The sequence below is a fragment of the Gopherus evgoodei genome, unplaced genomic scaffold (assembly GCF_007399415.2).
Source record: "Gopherus evgoodei ecotype Sinaloan lineage unplaced genomic scaffold, rGopEvg1_v1.p scaffold_36_arrow_ctg1, whole genome shotgun sequence".
In the NCBI taxonomy this organism is placed as follows: domain Eukaryota; kingdom Metazoa; phylum Chordata; order Testudines; family Testudinidae; genus Gopherus; species Gopherus evgoodei.
The window spans coordinates 1863866-1889329 of record NW_022060038.1 but is presented as its reverse complement, the minus strand read 5'-3'; the positions used below and the strand labels follow the sequence as shown (position 1 = coordinate 1889329).

At 44.1% G+C, this 25464-nt stretch overlaps 2 long non-coding RNA genes across 2 annotated transcripts; one reads left to right on the top strand and one right to left on the bottom strand.

The window, feature by feature from the left end:
• Positions 1 to 248: 248 nt before the first annotated feature.
• Positions 249 to 12375, top strand: LOC115641984. Its single transcript, XR_003998137.1, has 3 exons — positions 249 to 259; positions 10403 to 10404; positions 12291 to 12375. It is a non-coding gene; the product is annotated as an uncharacterized LOC115641984 (long non-coding RNA).
• On the bottom strand, positions 10743 to 25464 carry LOC115641983. The gene is made up of 3 exons (XR_003998136.1): positions 25348 to 25464; positions 22457 to 22462; positions 10743 to 10753 (listed from the first exon to the last, which is right to left on the bottom strand). It is a non-coding gene; the product is annotated as an uncharacterized LOC115641983 (long non-coding RNA).

The following is a 25464-nucleotide window of genomic DNA, read 5'->3' as shown; positions in this document are numbered from 1 at the left end:
TCTGGTACCTTAGAGACTAACAAATTTATTTGGGTGTAAGCTTTCATGGGCTAAAACTCACTTCATCAGATGCACAGAGGGGAACATACAGTAGGGAGGTATAAATACACAGCATATGAAAAGATGGGAGCTGCCTTTCCAAGTTGGGAGTCAGTGCTAATGAGCCAATTCACTGAATTTGGAAGTGGGCTACTCTCAACAGTTGACAAGAAGGAGTGGAAATCACTGTTGTAGTGCTACTGAGACCAATGTAAACAAGGTGGCCAATTTCAAAGTGTTGAGAAGAAGGTGTGATTATTTAGCAAGGGGAAATCAGTTTTTGTAAAAACAAAGAGTAGTACTCATGGCACCTGAGAGACTAACAAATGTATTTAGTTTTTGTAGTGACCCATCCACTCTCAGTTTCAGGCCTAATTTGATGGTGTCCAGTTTGCAAATTCTGCAGTTTCTCATTGGAGTAGATTTTTTAAGTTTTTTTTGTTGAAGAATTGCCACTTTTAAGTCTGTTATTGAGTGACCAGAGAGATTGAAGTGTTCTTCTGTTGGTTTTTGAATGTTATAATTCCTGATGTCAGATTTATATCCATTTATTCTTTTGTATAGAGACTGTCCAGTTTGTCCAATGTACATGGCAGAGGGGCATTGCTGGAACATGATGGCATATATCACATGTGAACGAGTCTCTGATGGTGCGGCTGAAGTGGTTAGGTCCAACGATGTTGTCACTTGAGTAGATATGCAAACAGAGTTGGTACCAGAGTTTATTGCAAGGTTTGGTTCCTGAGTTAGTGTTTTTGTTGTGTGGTGTGTAGTTTCTGGTGACTATTTGCTTCAGATTTGGGGGCTGTCTGTAAGAGCAGACTGGTCTGTCTCCCATGGTCTGTGAGAGTGAGGAATTGTCATTCAGGAGAGGTTGTAAATCCTTGATGATGCTCTGGACAGGTTTTACTTGGGGACTGTAGGTGACGGTAGCTTGATAGAAGATTAGAAAGAGTCACCATCCTTCATGGATGTTTTCTTCTCAGAGGGTCATGTTTTCTTGCATTACGGCCAAATATTATGAATAACTATTATGAATAACATATACTGGAATTCAACATAAACAAACCCCCCAAAATAGTATAATCAATCAAACCAGTGGAAAAAACCCCACACATTCTGCAATACAGCAATCTAGCAAGTTGATCTTGTGGGCTACAGCTCCCACATACTGTAGGGAACTGTTACAACTGATGGGTTGGGTTTCAGTGACATTTAAAGAAATGTGTAACTTGTCAAATCTTCATATAAAGGATAAAATCTGAAATGTGTGACTTTGGAGACACATTCTTTCTTCATAAGGTGAATGTAACATCACTGCACAAGACGGCTTCCTAGAGACTGGTATTGTATAAAAGTTATTTCCTGTACTGTTTTCTTACAGGTTAGAGCAGTAAATCTGACATTCTTTAGTTGGCCTCTTTGACCCGTTTCAGAACAGATGAAAGCATGGTCATGCAATTGCCTACACAGCTGACCAACAACTAGTCTGAATCACTCCTTCCTCTTAGATTTAGTATTTAGACACAATGAAGGCACCCACAGAAATAATTCTCCTGAGCTAAAATGCCAGTGAATTTTATGAACCATCAGCATTATAGAAATAAATGGAAAACTTTAGTTTTATTTTTCTCATTGTGCTCCAAAGAAAGATTCTGGAAATGGTAAATGCAGTTTCAAAACTGCGACAGTCCAGAGACACAAACCTATACAAAGTAGCAGAATTATTTGCCAAAGCCACTAAACTCATAGCTACATTTCAAATTGAGTTCAAAGAAGTCAAATGTTGAACAAGTGAATTATCAGAAAAATGGGTCAGACAAATCAAGTCTGAAGAGAAGTGCCTGAGAAGGGCAAAAGGCAGGGGAGTAGCTTGTTTTGTGGCAGATGAGGAAGGAGATCAGAGCTGATACTGGTTGCTCCAGGGAAGAATCTCCCCCTGAACAAGTATACAAAGGTCCCTCCCTGAAGGTATGCCTACACTACCCACCGTATTGGCAGGTAGTGATAGATCTAGCGAGGATCGATGTATCACATCTCATGTAGAAGTGATACATCAGTCCCAGAACGTGCTCCTCATTGACTCCAGAACTCCACCAGGGTGAGAGGTGGAAGCAGAGTTGACTGTGAGAGGTGGCTGTCGAACTCGTGTTGTGGAGATGCGAAGTAAGTCAATCTAAGTCTATTTAAAATATGTCGACTTCAGTTACTATATTCTTGTAGCTGAAGTCATGTATCTTAGATCGATCCCCCCAACCCCCAGTGTAGACCAGGCCTAAGTGAAAGGACGGCCTGTTGCAGGAGGGGTCCCAAATCTGGGTACAGTACAGGAGCCAGATATCAACAATGCCCACCTGGTGAAGTGAAGAAACAGACTGATAGAGCCAGAACGATACTCAGAAGTCACCTATTATGGGACATGCCCAACAAAGAAATAAAAGAACATCACTAGCTGTCACCTACAGCCCCCAAGTAAAATCTGTCCAGCACATCATCAAGGATCTACAACCTGTCCTGAAGGACAATCTCTCACTCTCACAGACCTTGGGAGACAGACCAGTCTGATCTTACAGACAGCCCTCAAATCTAAAGCAAATAGTCACCAGAAACTACACAACGCACAACAAAAACACTAACTGAGGAACCAAGCCCTGATGCCAACTCTGTCTTCATATCTACTCAAGTGACACCTTCGTAGGACATTACCACTTCAGCTGCACCATCAGGGACTGGTTCACATGCACATCTATCAATGTGATATATGCCATCATGTTCCAGCAATGCCCCTCTGCCATGTACATTGGACAAACTGGACAGTCTCTATGCAAAAGAATAAATGGATATAAATCTGACATCAGGAATTATAACATTCAAAAACCAGCAGGAGAACACTTCAATCTCCCTGATCACTCAATAGCAAACTTAAAAGTGACAATTCTTCAACTACAAAAAAACTTCAAAAAGAGACTCCAACGAGAAACTGAAGAACTGGAATTAATTTGCAAATTGGACACCATCAAATTAGGCCTTAAAATGAGAGTGGATGGGTCACTACACAGACTAAATACATTTGTTAGTCTCTAAGGTGTCACAAGGACTCCTCTTTTTTTTTTCAAAACTGATTTCCCCTTGCTAAATAATCACACCTTCTTCTCAACTCTTTGAAATTTACCACCTTGTATACATTGGTCTCAGTAGCACTACAAAAGTGATTTCCACTCCTTCTTGTCAACTATTGAGAGTAGCCCACTTCCAAATTCAGTGAATTGGCTCATTAGCACTGACCCCCAACTTGGAAAGGCAACTCCCATCTTTTCATATGCTGTGTATTTATACCTCCCTACTGTATGTTCCCCTCTGTGCATCTGATGAAGTGAGTTTTAGCCCATGAAAGCTTATGCCTATATAAATTTGTTAGTCTCTCAGGTGCCACAAGGACTCCTTGTTATTTTTGCTGATACAGATTCACACGACTTCCACTGTGAAATCTGCTGTAGTGTTGGTGATCACAGGGCCTGGAGAGTCTGAATTGCCAGCAAAGCAGTGTGAAATAGGGCCAGCCCAGTTGCGTGGTTAGATGGGTGCAGCAGTTCTCATGGCTTCTAGACTGCACCCCAGGGGTGACAACCCATCAGACTCATACCCTCTGGAGCCCAAATTTGGCCACAAGGCACCTATGATGCAAGTTTGGGGCTAGGGACAGTAGGCCAAACAGGAGAGCCAGATGTAGAAATTATGTGGTTCCTTTACCAACATCCTCTCACCTGAGCAGCACATTGAAATACTCCCAGGGTAACAGATCAGGCAAATAACATGGCTGTTCCCTCGTAAAATGTGGGATACCTTGTGAGATGAAGTCCAGGTCATTTTAGCATGGGGAGAGGTGAACGAATCGCACAGTGCGTGGAGAAGTCTCCTTGTTCCAGCTCTGGATATCATAACACATTTCTGCATCCATTTGCAAAAGATCAGCGCAGTATTTTAATTTGATGCCTCCCTGATGCAAAAAGAAAATTGAAAGGTGGATAAGGAATTGGTTAAAGGGGAGACTACAATCTGTCGTACTGAAATGTGAACTGTCAGACTGGAAGGAGGTTACTAGTGGAGTTCCTCAGGGATCAGTTTTGAGACCAATCTTATTCAATCTTTTTATGACTGACCTTGGCACATAAAGTGGGAATGTGCTAATAAAGTTTGCGGATGATACAAAGCTGGGAGGTATTGCTAACACAGAAAAGGACTGGGATATCCTACAGGAAGATCTGGATGACCTTGTAAATTGGAGTAATAGTAATAGGATGAAATTTAATAGCGAAAAGTGCAAGATCATGCATTTAGGGATTAATAACAAGAACTTTAGTTATAAATTGGGGACACATCAGTTGGAAGTAACAGAGGAGGAGAAGGACCTCGGAGTATTGGTTGATCCCAGGATGACTATGAGCCGCCAATGTGATATGGCCGTTAAAAAAGCGAATTCAGTTTTAGGATGCATCAGGTGAGGTATTTCCAGCAAAGATAAGGATGTGTTAGTACCATTACACAAGGCACTGGTGAGAATCATTAGGAATACTGTGTGCAGTTCTGGTCTCCCATGTTTAAGAAGGATGAATTCAAACTGGAAGAGGTTCAGAGACAGGCTACTAGGATGATCCGAGGAATGGAAAACCTGTCATATAAAAGGAGAATGAAAGAGCTTTGCTTCTTTAGCCTAACCAAAAGAAGCTTGAGAGGGGTTAAGATTATTCTTTATAAATATATCAGAGAGATAAATAAGAGGGAGCGAGAGGAATTATTTAAGCTTAGTACCAATGTGGACACAAGATCAGATGGGTATAAACTGGACACTAGGAAGTTTAGACTTGAAATTAGATGAAGGTTTCTAACCATTAGAGGAGTGAAGTTCTGGAACAGCCTTCCAAGGGGAGTATGGGGGCAAAAGACATAACTGGCTTTAAGACTAAGTTTATGGAGGGGATGGTCTGGTAGGATAGCCTAATTTTGGCAATTAATTTGGCAATTGATCTTTGATTATCAGCAGGTAAGTATGCCTAGTGGTCTGTAACGGGATGTTAGATGGGTTGGGATCTGAGTTACTACAGAGAATACTTTCCTGGGTGCTGGCTGATGAGTCTTGCCCACGTGCTCAGGGTTTAACTGATCATCATATTTGGGGTCAGGAAGAAATTTTCCTCCAGGGCAGATTGTCAGAGGCCCTGGAGGTTTTTCGCCTTCATCTCCAGCATGGGGCATGTGTTACTTGCTAGTTGATTCTCTGCAGTTTGAGGTCTTCATACCACAATTTGAGGACTTCAATAACTTCGACACAAATTAGAGGTTTGTTATAGAAGTGGATGGGTGAGATTCTGTGGCCTGCATTGTGCAGGAGGTCAGACAAGTTGATCATAATGGTCCGTTCTGACCTTAAAGTGTATGAGTCTATGAGTACAGCTATTAGAACACTTGGTAGCTGTCAGATATATATTCAACTTAACACCTCACAGTGGCTCACTGGCAAATAACATTGCTGCCAGAATCCTGGGAGAAGAAAGCCTTTTACACTCCCTTCGTCTTGCATAAATTCAGAATCAAGTATTTTGGCCTCTACGGAGTGGCACTGATTTTTCAGAGGCTAATGGACTGAACATTACAACTTCATTGGCGATATGCAGCGCTATGCTGCTATAATAAACTGAAAATGGTTTTTGATCCTGTATCTTGTGGCAGCATTCCCACACATTGTGCAGATGGCAGTACGTTACACACAGAAAAGACAGCCATCGTCATTTGTTACACTGTACAGTCTGCAAGACACAGTTTGCCCTGAAAATCTGAGCCCCTGTTATCAGCAAAGCAATTATTTTTTCCCGAGAGTGGTTCTCAGGCTGAAGATCTCCAGGGTCCATTTTCTGCACTTCCAGCTGCTCACACAGAGTCCAGAGGATTGTACAGGAGTCCTGGCCAATTTGAAAATCCACAGGGATTGTACGGGGGAATCATAAAGGTCGCTGTGCAGCACGCTGAGTATCAGACGTGTTGCATTCATATGCTGATTCTCAAGACTGTGACTTGCTGTTGCAGTAAAGATATTTCCTCTCTCTGATGACTGGGATTTTGGTGAGTTGCCTGTTTCTGCTTTACAGTTAGTGCTGAGGACTCAGGAAGGTTTCCAGGGTTCAAATCAAGAACCATCTGGGCAGGAATTCACCAGCAGGATGACTTGAATTGTTTAGTACTGTCAGAAAAAACAAGGGATTTCCCTGGAAAAAGTGAAACTACAAAGAAATTGGAAATAGTTTAGACAAATATTTGCATTTAAATTCAATTCGTTTTCTCTTACTGTGTCCTTCTATCTTTTTCAGTGACTTTTTTTTTCTTTTGTGCTCTGTGGTTTTTCCTATGGTTCGCTCAAGTTTTCCAGTTCAGCAAGCTCGGTGTCCTTTTTGGAAGGGCAGCCAAAGCTTCTGCAGTGGGTATCTGAGTTACCAGAGGGTTCACAACAAGAATGGGTTACACACTGGCTTTATTCTGCTCACACATTCTGCCTTCAGTTGGTCACTCCAGATTGACATTGAAGTCTCTGAGAGCAAAATGAAGGCCCCTCTGTTTTTAAACTCCCAGTTTTCATTCCCAGGTTCAGAATGCCACGTGAACTGGGGGGTTCCCTCAGACTCTCTTACCACTCTAACAGAATAGCACTCTCTGCAGCAGGACCCAAATCCGTGAATTTAAGAGCCAGGAGCCTAAAGTAAAACATTCAGGGTGAATCTGGTCTACTTGAGATCCAAGGCAAAATTCCTAACTGAGCCAGGAGTTTGCCCTAAATCTACATGTAGTGAGTTAAATAAATGTCCTGATTTATGTTGGCCATGAGCCTCCAGTGACTTCATCTGAAATCACTGCGAGGCCTCTAAGGACGGATGAGCTTGTTCAGATCTAAGAAGAACTGACGAGAGAGTTGTTTAAATCTCAGATTCACAGCCTTAAAGCTTCAAAACAATTAGGAAAACAAATTTTACAAGGGAGGGTAGGGGGAGAGAGACCATTCATCTCTGTTTCTGGAGAGGATGAGAAGCATTAGAGGTTTTGTTGCAAATGTCACCTGGGGAGGTCCAGGAACACACAGTCTGTGTGGTGAGTGTGGGCAGGACTGCAGGACATGCAGTATCCACATCACAGTGGCACGAAGTCCTGAAACTATGCAACATGGGGAATGGACATCCTCCTTGATGCACAGACCAAAGAGGCATCATGAGGCCTCCTGGGTCTGGGAGTCTGAGACTGCAATAGAAAGTGGGCCACACTCTGTCAGATGGTCTCTGACATCATCTCCCATCCAGACCATACTTCCTTCCATGAGAAAGCTCACTATAGTTTTCTGACAACATCAGCAATTGCCAACACAGAAAAGCAACCTCAGGAAGGGGTGTCTGGATTTCTAACTGGCTGCAATACATTTGAGCTTTGTGTCTTTTTGAAGAAGAGTTAATCACACTGGCTCCTTTTAATCCCACCTCCTCTCCTCCTCCTTCTGGGTCTGTCCATCTCTTCTTCCCTGCACAGGTTGAGCTGCAGCCAGGGTTCCCTTTGCCCCCAGAAAGGCAGTTCAGTCTCATCTTCCCCCTTTTCCCCAGTGCAGGCAGACACTGAGTTTAACCTAGTCTGAGGAGACAGTTCTGTGAGCTGTCGTTGTGGTGCATGGCACCTGGTTTTGGTCCTGAGTGAGGGGTATCACTGTGTGGCAAGGATTGAAGTTCTGAAACTGGTGGATTTACATGGACAAGTGACCAGCACTAGAGGTTATGTGGAAGGAAGAGGGGTGTACAGAGGCAGGCTGGCAGTGCTGGAGGCTTTGGGGGCAGGTAGGGGGTATACACAGAGAATTGGGTACTTCTGAGGGTTATGGAGGCATGCGGGGGATGTACAGTGACAGGCGAGTAGCACTGAGGCTTCGTGGGTGCTGTGACAGTCTATAGCTTGGGGGAGTGTACTGTAACCCCCATATTCCTCATTTTCAGATAATCAAGATCTTACATATAAAGCAGGCCTTGTACAGTATCAACGGAAATGTCATGATCTGCTGAAAGTCATGTTTCTATCCATATATGTATCATAAATGTATATGGAGCAATGAGAATTCTGTTGTATGGTGGTCATTAAAGCATGCTCTAAATAGGGGAATCAGCCAGATATTAGCCCCTACCCTGAGGCAACAGCAGGGAAAGTAACAACCCCCTGCAGGGTGTCAAACAACCCATCAACAGCCATTGTCCAACAAGGGAGCTACAGTGCAATGACTCACATGCCTGAGGCCCCAGAAAGCTGTACTTTGCTTGGAGAGACTCAGCAATGCCCCCCAGACATGCCTGGACATGTGCTCCCCAAGCACATGGGCTGAGGGTATAAAACAGACAGAGCGGACACATACTGGGCCCTTCTCTGGCCGCCACCTTAGCTGCAAGCAACGAAGACATTGAGAAGGCAAGACTCCAGCAGGGAGATTGGCCCAGGTTTAAGGAACAAACCTGTATACTAAGGACTGCAAAATCCAGTGGGGTGAGAAAAACTGCTTCATCTCGATACTGCACAATCTAACAGGGTGGAGAGTTTAGACTGAATTTTTATATTTTATTTTATTTTGGTAACCACTCTGACTTTTTGCCTATCACTTAATAACACTTAACATCTCTCTTTGGATTTAAAAGATGTGTTGTTTATTCTACCTGAAGCAGTGTGTTTGATTTGAAGAGTGTAGGAGACTCCACTGGGGATAACAAGTCTGGTATATATCAATTTCTTTGTTAAACTGATGAACTCATCTGAGCTTCCAGCGGGGATAACTGGACACTGCAAGACAAAGGTTCCTAGGGTTGTGTCTGGGACCATAGATATTGACTAGTGTCATAGAGTTGCACTATCTAAGCAGCAGCTTACATGGCAGAGGCTGTGCGTGAACAACCCAGGAGTGCGGGTTCTCATAGCAGAGCAGGGTCAGTCTGGCTCCCAGAGTAAAGGACTGCAGAGACCTAGCAGATCACTGGTCCAGAGAACACCAAAGGGGAACGTCACAGAGTTGCAGAGCGGCATGTAGACGGACAGGAGGGCAGTGGTGCTGAAATAATTCTTTAGTGTATGATTGTAGATCCAAGGCCCGCTTTGGGACCTTTCCTGGTACAGAGTGTGTTTGGGGCGTTTCAGGGTCTCTTTGCCCTGGCAAGCCAAAGAACTGCAGCTTGGGTGACATAACCTTTACTCAGTTTTGTTCTCAATTGTTTTTGCTATGTAACTTCAGGCATTACCCTGGTAGAAATAACCATTGATATTTTGTGACAAAGAACCCCATATTAATCATAGTGGTATTATTATACTATGATTATATGATTATAGCATAATTATGATACATTGTATGCAAGATGGGTTATGTAAATTGACATTGGAAACGTTATGACTTTCTGAATATTATTATCCAATTTGTATGCATGTATGATTTTTTGTCTGCAGTTATTAATATTAACTACTTATATGTATTTCAAATGCAGTTACAACTGGGTAACGTCCATGAGGCACGATAATTTCAGTCTAGATAGATGGTTGGGAAGGTCCTAATCAGGGCAATGAGTCATTGGAGGAAACAAGAGGCGTTAAGAGAAATGTATCTCCCACCAGGTGAGCCTCCCTGAGAATGCTTCAGACAGCCTATACATAATGGATGTTATGACTTTACAAGGGCATGTGACCAGGCCAAAGAACTCTGGACTCCATCTGTAATTTTCCCACAAACTAGTCTGGAAACCAAGTTTTAAAACAAAGGGTTCCTGCCATATGCTAAAGTTAGATAAAGCAGGGAGTGACATCCTTGGTGGTTCTTCAGTCCCCACTCAAGAAGACTCCTAGAATGTGAAAAGCTACAAAATATTTACTGTACTATTTGTTATAAAGTATGTAATCCCCTCACTGTGCTTCTCTCCCTTCACAGGCACCTTGAGCATTTGTAAGTCGAATCGATGCATTAACCACCTCATGGGAGCTTTTAACTTCACTCCTTCTGACCCTTCAACATTCATCCTAATGGGCATCCCCGGCCTGGAGGCTGCCCACATCTGGATTTCCATCCCTTTCTCTACATTCTACATTATCAGCCTGTTGGGAAATTTCACACTTCTGTGTGTTGTAGGTAAGGAGCAGACCCTGCACATGCCGATGTACCTGCTGATCTGTATGCTGGCGCTCACAGACATCATCTCACCTACCTTAGTCATGCCAAAGGCACTGGGCATATTTTGGTTCAATTTGAAAGGCATTACTGTGGCTGGCTGCCTCACCCAGATGTTCTTCATTCACATGGTTTCTGTTATGCACTCAGCCGTCCTCGTGACAATGGCCTTCGATCGCTACGTTGCCATATGTAACCCTCTAAGATATGCCACCATCCTCACCAATGCACAAATAGCTAAACTTGGGCTTGTATGTTTGATAAGAGCTGTTGTCTTCATTCTGCCCCTGCCCCTGCTCCTGAGTCAGCAGCCATTCTGTGCCAACCGCATTATCCCTAATACGCAATGCGAGTGCATAGCTGTGGTCAAGATGGCATGTGGGGACATCACAGTCATTAGAATATATAGCTTGGTGCTAATGCTTGTAATCTGTGGGTTTGACCTGACACTCATTGCCCTGTCCTACGGTCTGATCATCAGGGCCGTCCTCAGAATCTCCTCTAAGAAAGCCCACCAGAAAACTCTCAACACTTGCACAACCCACATCTGTGTGATGCTGACATATTATACCCCTGGCCTTTTCTCCAGTCTCACATATCGGCTTGGTCAAAGCATCGCTCCCCATGTTCATACCATCTTGTCCCACCTCTTTCTCCTCATCCCTCCTATGCTCAACCCTATCATTTATGGGGTCAGAACCAAAGAGCTTCGTGACAAAGTAGGCAAATACATCTGCTGCAGAAGATGATAGCCTGGGGTTATTGACTTGAAACCTGTGTTACAAGAGGGGGGAAGCATATCTCCTTGTTAACCAAACATGCCCTGTCCCAGTTTGGTTCAGCTCAGCATTGTGGAAGTTCACAGTCTGAGAAGTTTCTCCCACATAATATCTTATCACTCCATCACTCAGCACGGCTATTTCCATTGCTGAGTTACCTCTCTCTGACTATCACTTGATCTCTTTAATGGGTCATCCATCAGCCTCCATCTCAACACACCCTGTTGCACAGCCTTTCCATTGCTCTAAGGCTATGTCTACACTACCACGGACAGTGAACCTACTCTACCCAACTCCAACTACAGGAATAAGGTAGCTGGCGTCGATGTACCTTTGGTCAAGTAACTGCGGCATCTACACTGTGGGAGGGGCGGGGGTGGGTAACAGGAGAAAATCTCCCATTGAGTTATCTTACTCTTCTCTTTACTAAACCCACTAAATTGACCACTGATGGATTAATCTCAGAGCATCCATCCCAGCTGAGTGTAGACCTACTCTGAGACTACCATAAGATATTGTAGCATTTTGAGGCAAAGTAGTTTTCCATTAGTCCCTGTGTAGTCATGATTCTTGTTCAGTTTTACAAACAGAAGCTACACTTTCAGACAACCAAAGAGAAAAAGAAAGAATCAGCAATGCTGAAGTTCTTTGTCATATATACAGTGATTCGGTGAGCAAAATGTATCTGATTTTTCTATGTTGAATCCATCACAAAACCTGGAGGATAAACCTAATGTTTCTACTGGAAAGTCCTTATACAGGAAAACTGCTGTCGGAATTGAGGACATTCTTCTAGAGCTTACTGGTGAGAGTTGTGAAACCGTGTGTTTTTGAAATCCAGACTGCGTATTTAACTACTACATCAACTTTGAGTAAAAATAACTTATTGCTTTGAGCAGCTGACTTTGGAGTGGAACAGACTGTGAACTTCCCTTGCATCCCAGAGAGGGCTATTTGTGATGTCCCCGTGCTCACAGAGTGGGGTTTCTTGTTTTCATGAACCTTTCCCATTTTTTTTTCATCATTCTTGTGAGGGGTTAGATCACAGAACCTCCCTTGAAAGCTGCCAATTGATGTACCAAAATTACTTCTGCCCCTGGCTTCCTGCCATGGCATTTTAGGACTCCAGCACCCTGTCTTGTTGAGCCAGACACACCCGCCTGCTCCAACACAGTCTCCAATTCACAGTCTGAATTACTTGCCCCACAGGTACAGGTTAAACCTGAAAGCAGCTAACAGAAGTGTTCTTGTCTTTAAAGCTCAGATGCCCAACACCCAATGGGGTCTAACCCCAGGTAAATCTGTTTTACCCTGTATAAAGATTAAACAGGGTAAACTCAAATTATTCTCCCTGTATAACACTGATAGAGAGATATGCACAGCTCCCCCCACCTGCCGCCAGTATTATCACATACTCTGACTTAATTAATAAGTACAAAGTGATTTTATTAAATACAGAAAGTAGGATTTAAGAGGTTTCAAGTAGCAACAGACAGAACAAAGTGAATTACTAAATAAAATAAAATAAAACATGTGGGTCTATGTCTAATACTGTCAGAAACTGAATAAAGATAAGCTCTCATCCTCAGAGATGTTTCAATACATTTCTTTCACAGACTGGACGCCTTCCTAGTCTTGGTACAATCCTTTCCCTTAGTACAGCCCTTGGTCCAGCTCAGGTCATAGCTGAAGGGGAGCTCATGTTCACTCCTCATGTTCACGCTTCTCCTCTCTTTGTTCTGTTCCACCCATTAATATATCATTTGTATAAGGCAGGAATCCTTTGTCCCTCTGGGTTCCTCTGGGGTGAGCAGACACCCTTTAGGCTGCTTTACGGAGCCCTTGAGACATTTGCACGGAGGTGGTAGGAAGTGGCCCAGGTAGGCAGCAAGTATAATAGGCCAGGGGAGGCTAAACCTTCCTAAGATGTGTCGCCCCTAACCTGCATTTGAGAGAGGGGACACCTGGTCTGTGGTGTCCTCACCTGCACTCCACCCGATGCCCTTTCCCGCTTTCTCCCCATGGCTCCGCCCACACCTCACCTCCTCTTGCCCCGGTTCTGCATCTCTGCTGAGGTCCCTTTGCTTCTCGCTGAATCCTTCACTGAGTCCCTTGTCTCCTCCACTCTCCTTTCCCCATGGCCTTTTGCCCACTGCCCGTTCAGTCCCTCCTCTCCTACAGACCAACCTCTCCTCCCCCAAGATCCCTACCGCTTACCATTTTCCAGTAAAAACTTAACCACATTTCAAAGTGAGCCCTGGCCTCCTGGCACTTCATGTCCAAGTCCCCTTAGCTGAGTTGTTCCAGCAGCAGCAGACAGATCAGAAGGCGGAGTCACACAACTGAGCCAGGCATAGACGAAGAAAGTCAAGGTAAGGCAAGGTAAGTGTGGGTCCCTTACTGAATGAGGGAGGCAACCTAGTGAGGCAGGATGTGGAAAAAGCCTCTTTTTGCCTCTGTCTTCACAAACAGGGTCTGGTTCCAGACTGCTGCACTGGGCAGCAAAGCATGGGGAGGAGGTGACCAACCCTCTGTGGAGAAAGAAGTGGTTCGGGAGTATTTAGAAAAGCTGGATGAGCACAAGTCCATGGGGCCGGATGTGCTGCATCTGAGGATGCTAGAGGAGTTGGCAGATGTGACTGCAGAGCCATTGGCCATTATCTTTGAAATCTCATGGCGATCGGGGGAAGTCCCTGGTGACTGGAAAACGGCTAATCTAGTGCTCATCTTTAAAAAAGGGAAGAAATAGGATCCAGGGAACTACAGGCCAGTCAGTCTCAACTCAGTCCCTGGAAAAAATCATGGAGCAGATCCTCAAGGAATCAATTCTGAAGCACTTATTAGAGAGGAAAGTGATCAGGAACAGTCAGCCATAGATTCACCAAGGGCAAGTCATGCCTGACTAACCTAATTCCATTCTATGTGGAGATAATTGGCTCTGTGGATGAGAGGAAAACAATGCCTGTGTTATTCCTTCACTTTAGCAAAGCTTTTGATAGGCTCTCGCACAGTATTCTTGCAAGCAAGTTAAAGAAGTATGTGCTGGATGAATAGACTATAAGGTGGAGGGAAAGATGACTACATTGTCGGGCTCAACGGTGTCAATGTTGAAATCAAGATTCACAATTTGTCGAGACCACTGTGTTTTGCTAGCACAGCACTCTGCTAATACATTCAGATAATGTGAGCCCCCATGCAAGACCCAAACAGTCATATTTATATAGATAAAAGGGGGTGAACGAAACAAAGGGACAAAGAGACAACATTGTAAAATTCACCTGGGACACAGCATGCATATCCTAATTCCTTACTAACTCTTATCGATCTAAGGCTAATACTTCACCAATTGCCCTTAAATGGAGCAATTGTTCTATCTTAATGTCTGCTTTCCTGATACCTGGATAGCAGCATTCTTTTCATTTCTACTTAAAGGCACATAAAACATTGTTTAATTCATTCTATTTCTTTAATATAATTCATTTCACTTTCACAACGGGTATTGATCAACAACTCCATGTCTAGTTGACAGCCGGTTTCAAGCAGAGTGCTCCAAGGGCTGGCCCTGGGGTCGGTTTTGTTCAATATCTTCTTTAATGATGTTTTGGGTGGTGTGGACTGCACCCTCAGAAAGTTTGCAGATAACACTAAACTGGGAGGAGTGGTAGATACAGTGGAGAGTAGGGAGAGGATACAGAGGGACCTAAACTAATTAGAGGATTGGGCCAAAAGAAATCTGATGAGGTTCAACAAGGACAAGTGCAGAGTCCTGCACTTAGGATGGAAGAATCCCATTCACTGTTACAGACTAGAGACTGAATGGCTAGGCAGCAGTTCTGCAGAAAAGGAGCTAAGGGTTACAGTGGACGAGATGCTGGATATGAGTCGACAGTGTGCCCTTGTTGCCAAGAAGGCTAAAGGCATCTTGTGCTGTGTAAATAGGGGCATTTCCAGCAGATCGAGGGAAGTGATCATTCCCTTCTATTCAACATTGGTGAGGCCTCATCTGGAGTACTGTGTCCAGTTTTGGGCCCCACACTACAAGAAGGATGTGGAAAAATTAGAAAGAGTCCAGCGAAGGGCAACAAAAATGATTAGGGGGCTGGGGCACATGACCTACGAGGAGAGGCTGAGGGAACTGGGATTATTTAGTCTCCAGAAGAGAAGAATGAGGTGGGATTTGATAGCTGCTTTCAACTACTTGAAGGGGGATTCCAAAGAGGATGGATCTAGACTGTTCTCAGTGATACCAGATGACAGAACACGGAGCAATGGTCTCAAGTTGCACTGGGGAAATGTAGAGGTGCAGACTCACTCCTGTGGCGCCTCCTGCTGGTTACTTCTGGGAATTAGCTCATTTCAGCTCCGAAGCGCCCTCTGCAGGCTGGTGATCTGCCTGTCCTCTGGCCCCCTGTCTCTCTCTGGGTCCAGTGTCCTTTCACATGGGGTGCTGTCCCTCTGGCAGTAGCTCCCTGAGTCTTAGGGTCTTCACTCCCTGGGGAACCACCACCCATTATCCCCACCTTGCCTCAGTATATGGCTACTGCCAGTCATCGTGTAGCCCCACACCCTGGGGAAGACTGCAGTATCAGCCTATTCATCACTGGCAAGGTTGGGTTTGGACCTGCTGCCTTGGCCTACCCCTGGGCTGCCCTCTGCAACCCATAGTATCCCTTTGCCTTCTGCTAGGCCGCAGCCTGGGGCTTTCCAGGCTGGAGCTCCCCAGATCCTCTGCCTTTCCCCAGCCCTGCTTCACTCACAACTCTGTGTCTAGCTCCCTGCAACCAGGCCCATCTCCCTCTACAGGCAGAGGGAGACTATCTGGGCTCCTGGCATCTCTGCCTTTTTAGGTACAGCAGAGTCTGTTTAGGACATGGCCCCAGCTGCAGCCACTTCCTCCAATCAGCACAGCCTAAAAATGGCTTTCTCCAGCCACAGCCCCCTCTCCGGGCTGTTTTTAACCCTTCAGGGCAGGAGTGGGGGGACCACCTCACTACAGGGAGGTTTAAATTGGATATTAGGAAAAACTTTTTCACTAGGATGGTGGTGAAGCACTGGAATGGGTTAGCTATGGAGGTGGTGGAATCTCCTTCCTTGCAGCTTTTTAAGATCAGGCTTGACAAAGACCTGGCTGGGACGATTTAGTGGAAACTGGTCCTGCTTTGAGCAGGGGGTTGGACTAGATTACCTCCTGAGGTCCCTTTCAGAGATTCTATGATTCTTCATGTTTGGGAGGACATGCAAAAACACAAAATCTTCTATGAGCTGTGGAAGAAATGATCGCACTGGTCACTGCCGACGTGTATGACCAGCAGCACAAGCACTCTACTTCCAACGAAGACAGCAACAATGAAATGTTGCCTTTTAGAGACTAACAATAATAAACTAATTCAACTCAAAATATCGTCATTAACTACAGTCTTTGAATGGAATGAGAAATAAATAATGTAATAATGTTATTGTTGTTTTCACACTACACATATTTTGGGCTCCTATTGGGTTATTCACCATTTTTCTGTGAAACACCTGCCACGCCACAATCAGGATACCAGTACCAGTATTTAGGTTTTAATTTTGAATTTGATTATTATTTCATAGCTTTGTTGCTAATATGAAGACACTCCTGCTGAGGCTCGTAGCTTTTTTTTTTTTAGTTTAATCTGTAGTAGGTATCTAACAAACACTTTCATTTGTTAGTTGATATATAGATGAATATGTTGATAAAAAAACTTTGTTTCAATAAATATATTGCAAAAGTGAGCTGATAGCTTGATAGAAGATTAGAAAGAGTCACCATCCTTCATGGATGTTTTCTTCTCAGAGGGTCATGTTTTCTTGCGTTACGGCCAAATATTATGAATAACTATTATGAATAACATATACTGGAATTCAACATAAACAAACCCCCAAAATAGTATAATCAATCAAACCAGTGGAAAAACCCCCACACATTCTGCAATACAGCAATCTAGCAAGTTGACCTTGTGGGCTACAGCTCCCACATACTGTAGGGAACTGTTACAACTGGTGGGTTGGGTTTCAGTGACATTTAAAGAAATGTGTAACTTGTCAAATCTTCATATAAAGGAAAAAATCTGAAATGTGTGACTTTGGAGACACATTCTTTCTTCATAAGGTGAATGTAACATCACTGCACAAGACGGCTTCCTAGAGACTGGTATTGTATAAAAGCTTTTTCCGGTACTGTTTTCTTACAAGGTTAGAGCAGTAAACCTGACATTCTTTAGTTGGCCTCTTTGACCCATTTCAGAACAAATGAAAACTTGGTCATGCAATTGCCTACACAGCTGACCAACAACTAGTGTGAATCACTCCTTCCTCTCAGATTCAGTATTTAGACGCAATGAAGGCACCCACAGAAATAATTCCCCATGAAATAAAATACCAGTTAATTTTATGAACCTTCAGCATTATAGAAATAAATGGAAAACTTTAGTTTTATTTTTCTCATTGTGCTCCAAAGAAAGATTCTGGAAATTGTAAATGCAGTTTCAAAACTGCGACAATCCAGAGACACAGACCTATACAAAGCAGCAGAATTATTTCCCAAAGCCACTAAACTCATAGCTACATTTCAAATTGAGTCCAAAGAAGCCAAATGTTGATCAAGTGAATTATCAGAAAAATGGGTCAGACAAATCAAGTCTGAAGAGAAGTGCTTGAGAAGGGCAAAAAGGCAGGGGAGTAGCTTGTTGTGTGGCAGATGAAGGAGGAGATCAGAGCTGATCCTGGCTGCTCCAGGGAAGAATCTCCCACTGAACAAGTGAACAAAGGTCCCTCTCCGAAGGTATGTCTAGCGAGGATCGATGTATCGCATCTCATGTAGTCGCGATACATTGATACCCGAACATGCTCCCCATCGACTCCGGAACTCGACCAAGGCAAGAGGCAGAAGCGGAGCTGACGAGGGAGCAGCGTCCATCTGTCCTGTGTGGCAAAGATGCGAAGTAAGTCAATCTAAATCGATCTAAGATACTTGAGTTCAGCTGTGCTATTCTTGTAGCTGAAGTTGTGTATATTAGATTGCTGCCGCTCCCCTGCCCTAGTGTAAATCATGCCGGAATGAAGGGACGGCCTGTTCAAGGACAGCCTGAGAGGGAAGCATTCATCTCTCATATAAATACTGGACTTGAGTGACCCCTTTATTTGCTTTTAGGGAAGAGCCTTTGCACTGACCTGGCCCTTGGAGCTTGCATCATACCACAGGAAGAGAGAGTTGCCCCCCCAAAGGACAGGAGAATGACCTCCCTACATGCAGCCCCCAGAGGGTGCCTTGGGGTGAGCAGACACCCTTCACGCTTCCTTAGGAATGATAGAGACCTTGGGGCATTATCCGGGAAATGATAGGAAGTGGCCCAGGGAGGGCTACCTTTCATAGACAGCAGGTATAATAGGCCAGGAGAGAGCGGACCCTCGCTGTCACTTGCTGAGTCCTTCCTCTCTTCCCTCTTCTCCCGAGGCCCTGCTTGCCAGTGAAAAACAGAACTACATTTAAAAGTAGGTCCTGGCCTCCCAGCCCTCTGTGTTACAGCCCTCTTGTCTGAGTCGTTCCAGTATCAAGAGGACCAGAAGCAGGGGGGAGTACCACAGCTGGGTACAGTAAAGGAGCCAGATATCAAGAATACCCAGCTGGTGAAGTGAAGAAACAGACTGATAGAGCCAAAAGGGTACCCAGAAATCACCTACTACAGGACAGACCCAACAAAGAAATAAAAGAACACCACTAGCCATCACCTACAGTCCCCAACTAAAACCTGTCCAGCTCATCATCAAGGACTTACAACCTCTCCTGAAGGACAGTCTCTCACTCTCACAGACAGCCCCCAAATCTGAAGCAAATAGTCACCAAAAACTACACATTACACAACAAAACACTAACTCAGGAACCAAACCCTGCAACAAACCCTGGTACCAACTCTGTCTGTATATCTACTCAAGTGACACCATCATAGGACCTAACCACTTCAGCCGCATCATCAGGGGCTAGTTCACATGCACATCTACCAACGTGATATATGCCATCATATGCCAGCAATGCCCCTCTGCCATGTACATTGGCCAAACTGAACAATCTCTATGCAAAAGAAGAAATGGATATAAATCTGACATCAGGAATTATAGCATTCAAAAACCAGCAGAAGAACACTTCAGTCTCCCTGGTCACTCAATAACAGACTTAAAAGTGGCAATTCTTCAACAAAAAAAACTTAAAAAATCGACTCCAATGAGAAACTGCAGAATTTGCAAACTGGACACTATCAAATTAGGCCTGAAACTGAGAATGGATGGGTCTCTACAAATACTAAATACATTTGTTAGTCTCTAAGGTGCCATGAGTACTCCTCTTTGTTTTTACAAAAACTGATTTCCCCTTGCTAAATAATCACACTTTCTTCTCAACTCTTTGAAATTGGCCACCTTGTTTACCTTTGTCTCAGTAGCACTACAAAAGTGATTTCCACTCCTTCTTGTCAATTGTTGAGAGTAGCTCACTTCCAAATTCAGTGACTTGACTCATTAGCACTGACCCCCCACTTGGAAAGGCAACTCCCATCGTTTCATATGCTGTGTATTCGTACCTCCCTAATGGATGTTCCCCTCTCTGCATCTGATGAAGTGAGTTTTAGCCCATGAAAGCTTATGCCCAAATAAATTTGTTAGTCTCTAAGGTGCCAGAAGGACTCCTCGTTATTTTTGCAGATACAGATTCACACAACTACCACTCTGAAATCTGCTGTAGTGTTGGTGATCACAGGGCCTGGAGAGGCTGAATCATCAGCAAAACAGTGTGAAACAGAGCCAGCCCAGTTGGGTGGTTAGAAGGGTGCAGCAGTTCTCATGGCTCCTAGACTGCACCCTAGGGGTGACAAACCATCAGACTCATACACTCTGGAGCCCAAATTTGTCTGCAAGGCACCTATGATGCAAGTATGGAGGTAGAGACAGGAGCCCAAACAGGAGATCCAGATGTAGAAGTTGTTTGGTTCCTTTACCACCATGTTCTCACCTGAGCAGGGCACAGATACCTAAAATACCAGCACACTGAAATAACCCCAGGGCACCTGATCAGGCAAATTCCATGGCTCTTCCCTCATAAAATGTGCAATACTATGTGAGATGAAATCCAGGTCATTTTAGCATGGGGAGAGGTGAACGAATTGCACAGTGAGTGGAGAAGTCCCGTTGTTCTAGCTCTGATCCAGGATATCATAACCTGTTTCTGCATCCATTTGTGAAAGATCAACATGGTATTGAAATTTGATGTATCCTTGATGCAGAGAGTAGATTAACTATTAGAACAGTTCCTAATTGTCAGACATATATTCAACTTTAGATCTCACAAATGCACACTGGCAAATATTGCTGATGCCAGAATCATAACAGAAAAAAGCCTTTTCCATGCCATTCAGCTTGCATCAATTCAGGATCATGTAATTTGGCCTCTACAGGGTGGCATTGATTTTTCAGAGACTAATGCAACGGATATTACAACTGCATGGGCAGTATGCAGCAGTACAATGCTATGATAAACTAAAAATTGTTTTCGGTCCCATATCATGGGGCAGCCTCTCTGAGAGCAAAATCAAGGCCCCTGAGTTTTGAAATTCCCAGCTTTCATTCCCGGTCTCAGCACACCACATGAACTGGGGGTTTCCTTCAGAGGTTTTCAGCATCCTAACAGAATAGCGCTCTCTGCAGCAGGACCTAAAGCCATGATTTTCACAGCAGGGAGCCAAAAGTTAAACATTCAGAGTGAATCTGGTCCCTTTGACATCAAAGGCCAAATTCCCAACAGATCCAGGCATTCCCCCTAAATTCACATGTAGTGACTTAAATAAATGCCCTGAATTACACTGGCTATGAGCCTCCAGTGACTTCATCTGGAGTCGTCCTGTGGCCTCTTAGGATGGTTGAGCTAGTTCAGACACAAGAACAATCCCAGTTCCCTCAGCTTCTCCTCCTAAGTCATATGCTCCAGCCCCCTAATCATTTTTGTTGTCCTCCACTGGACTCTTTCCAATTTTTCCACAACCTTCTTGTAGTGTGGGGCCCAAAACTGGACACAGTACTCCAAATGAGGCCTCACCAATGTTGAATAGAGGGGAAAATCATCATGTCCCTCAATCTGCTGTCAACCCTCCTACTAATGCAGTGCAGTATCCCGTTAGCCTTCTTGGCAACAAGGCCACAGTGTCAACTCATATCCAGATTCTCGTCCACTTTAATCCCTGGATCCTTTTCTGCAGAACTGCTGCCTAGCCATTCAGTCTCTAGTCTGTAACAGTGAATGGGATTCTTCCGTCTTAAGTGCAGGTCTCTGCACTTGTCCTTGTTGAACCTCATCAGGTTTCTTTTGGCCCAGTTCTCTAGTTTGTTTAGGTCCCTCTGTATCCTATCATAGACTCATAGACTCATAGACTCTAGGACTGGAAGGGACCTCGAGAGGTCATCGAGTCCAGTCCCCTGCCCTCATGGCAGGACCAAATACTGTCTAGACCATCCCTAACAGACATTTATCCAACCTACTCTTTAAATATCTCCAGCGATGGAGATTCCACAACTTCCCTAGGCAATCTATTCCAGTGTTTAACTACCCTGACAGTTAGGAACTTTTTCCTAATGTCCAACCTAAATCTCCCTTGCTGCAGTTTAAGCCCATTGCTTCTTGTTCTATCATTGGAGGCTAAGGTGAACAAGTTTTCTCCCTCCTCCTGATGACACCCTTTTAGATACCTGAAAACTGCTATCAGGTCCCCTCTCAGTCTTCTCTTTTCCAAACTAAACAAACCCAATTCCTTCAGCCTTCTTTCATAGGTCATGTTCTCAAGACCTTTAATCATTCTTGTTGCTCTTCTCTGGACCCTCTCCAATTTCTCCACATCTTTCTTGAAATGCGGTGCCCAGAACTGGACACAATACTCCAGTTGAGGCCTAACCAGCGCAGAGTAAAGCGGAAGAATGACTTCTCGTGTCTTGTTTACACTATCCCTACTCTCAAGTGTATCTGCCACTCCTCCCAGTTTAGTGTCACTGCAAACTTGCTGAGGATGCAGTCCACGCCGTTCTCCAGATCATTAATGAAGAGTTGCTGAAATCTCAATCTCACAGGCTTAAAGTTTCAAAACAATTAGGATAACATTTTCTTTTGAAGGGAGGAGAGAGGCCTGCTCACCCTGAACCCCTGAATCTCTGTTTCTGGAGAGGGTGAGAAGCACCAAAAGGCAGTACAAATAAAAGCATCTTTCTGGCTTAGACGTGGTGTTGGAAATGTCACTAGGGGAGATCCAGGAACACACAGTGTGTGAGGTGGTGGGAGTGGGACCTCAGGACATGCAGTATCCAGATCAGAGTGACACGGAGTCCAGAAATTATGCAAAAAGTGAAATGGATGTCCTCCCTGATGCACAGACACCTCCTGTGTCCAGGGGTGTCTCAGAATTCAATGTAAAGTGGACCACAGTATAGGTCTCTGACACCATCCCCCATCCAGACCATCTTTCCTCCCATGAGAAAGCCCACTACAGTTTTGTGCCAACATCAGCAATTGTGAACAGAGAAAAGCAGTTCAGAAAGTTATGTCTAGGTTTTTAACTGGCTGCAATATGTTAAAGCTCTGTGTCATTTTGAGGAAGAGTTACTCATGCTGGCTCCTTTTAGCCTCCACGTCCTCCCTCCTTCCTGCCAGGCCTGTTCCCCTCACCTTCCCTGCACAGGCTGAGCTGTTTCCAGGGTTCCCTTTGCCTCCAGAAAGGCAGTTCAGTCTCATGTCCCCCTTTTTCCTAGTGCAGGTAGACACTGAGTTGAACCTTGTCTGAGGAGGTATGTCTGTGAGACGTCACTGTGGTGTGTGGCACCTGGTTTTGGTCCGGGGTGAGGGGTATCCCTATGTGGCAGGGATGGAAGTTCTGGGCGTGGGGGAATACATGGACAGGTGACCAGCACCAGAGGTTGTGGGGCAGGGAGTAGAGTGTACACAGCGAGGCTGGGAGTGCTGGAGGTTGTGGGTGCAGGCAGCAGATATACACAGAGAAGCGGACACTGCTGAAAGTTGTGGAGGCAGGCAGGGGATGTACAGTGACAGGAGAGTAGCGCTGAGGCTTTGTGGGGACTGTGAAATTCTATATTTAACCCCCATATTCCTCATTTTCATATAATCATGATCTTACATATAAACCATACCTTGTAAGGTATTAGGGGAATGGTTATGATCTGCTGAAAGTCATTTCTCTTTCCGTATATGTGTATCATTAATGCATATGAAGTTATGAGAACTGTGTTGAATGATTGTCACTAAAATATGCTGTAAGATAGGGAATCAGCCAGATATTAACTCTGCAGAGTCAACAGCAAGGAAAGTAATGACCATCAACAGCCATTGTCCAGCAAGGGAGCTACAATGCAATGACTGACCTGCCTGAGACCCCACCAGGGGAGTTGCTCAGCCTTGCTTGGAGAGACTCAGCAATGTCTCCCAAACATGCCCGGACTTGCGCTCCCAAAGCACATGGACTGAAGTATAAAACAGACAGATACTGGGCCCTTCTCCTGCCCCCACCTTCACTGTAAGCAACTAAGACATTGAGAAAAAGACAAGACACAAACAGGGGAGATTGGTCCAGGTTTAGGGAACAAACCTGTATATTAAGGACTGCAATATCCAGTGGGGTGAGAAAAACTGCTTAACCTAGATGTTGCCCAGTCTAGTAGGGTTTAGTTTAGACTGTATTTTTATATTTTATTTTATTGTGGTAACCACACTGACTTTTTGCCTATTACTTAATATCATGTAAAATTGAACTTTGTAGTTAATAGATTTTTTTGTTTATTCTACCTGAAGCAGTGTGTTTGGTTTGAAGTGTGTCAGAACCTCCCCTTGAGATAACAAGCCTGGTGCATATCATTTTCTTTGTTAAATTGCTGAACTCATATAAGCTTGCAGTGTCCAGCAGGCATAACCAGACACTGCAAGATGGAGGTTCATGGGGGGGATCCGGGACCGGAGATATTGGCTACTGTCATTCACTTGCACGATCCAAGGAGCAGATCACATGACAGCAGCTGTGCATAGAACAGCCCAAGAGGCGGTTCTCACAGCAGAGCAGAGTCAGTCTGGCTCCCAGAGTCAAGGATTGGAGTGACGTAGTAGATCACCAGTCCAGATAACACCAGAGGATCATCACAGGAATGCAGAGTGATGTATAGATGAACAGGTGGGCAGTACTACTGAAATTAATTTGCTCTTTGTGATTGTTGGTCCAAGGCCGGTGTTGGGACCTTTCCTGGGGAGTTTCATGGTCTCTTTGCCCTGGCAAGCCTCAGAACTGCAGTCTGAGTGTCACAACCTTTACTCAGTTTCCTGTTCTTGTTGGTGTTATGTAACTTCAGGCATTTCACTGGTAGAAATAGCCATCGATCTTTTTGTGACTCTATAGCCCATATTGTTCATAGTGGTATTATTATGATATGATTATATGATTACAGTATATTTATGATACAACATATGCAAGATGGGTCATGTCCAATGTCTTTGAAAAAGTTATGACTTTCTGAATATGATTATCCTATTTGTATGCATGTATGATTTTGTCTGAAGTTATGAATATTGACTACGTATCTGTATTTCAAATGTAGTTACACCTGGGTAACATCCACTAAGCAAGAAGGTTTCAGTCTAGATAGCTGGTTGTGAAGGGCCTATTCAGGGCAATGAACTATTAGGGAAAACAATAGGTCTTAGGAGTAACTTATCTCTTACTCAATGAGCCTTCATGAGAACACTTCAGACAGCTTATAATTAATGGATGCTATGACTCCACAGGGGAGTCTGTACTTTTCCCACAAACTGGTCTCGGAACCAAGTTTTGAAACAAAGGTTTCCCGCCATATGCTAAAGTTATATAAAGCAGGGAGCGACACTGTTCATGGTTCTTTATTCCCCACTCAAGAAGACTCCTAGAATGTGAATATCTATAAAATATTTACTGTACTTGTCAGAGTCCCCCTCTTCATTGAACTCTGGGGTACAGATGTGGGGACCCACATGAAAGACTCCTTAAGCTTATATTCTACCAGCTTAGGTTAAAAATTTCCCTAAGTCACAAATTCCTTTCCTTGTCAATGGACAGTATTGCTGCCATCACCAAGTGATTTACACAAAAATTCAAGGGAGGATCACTTGGAATCCCTATCCCCCCCCAAAAGCCCCTTCACCCCCTTTCTTGTTTAGACTTGAGAATAATATACGAACGAATTTCCTTAGCAATGTGAGTAGAGACCAGACCCTTATCTTTATGATACTAAAATCAATCAGGTTCTTAAAAGAAGAACATTATTATAAGGAAAGAAGTAAAAGAATTACACCTTCAAAATCAGCATGGAAGTTAACTTTACAGGGTAATAAAAAGATTTGAAACA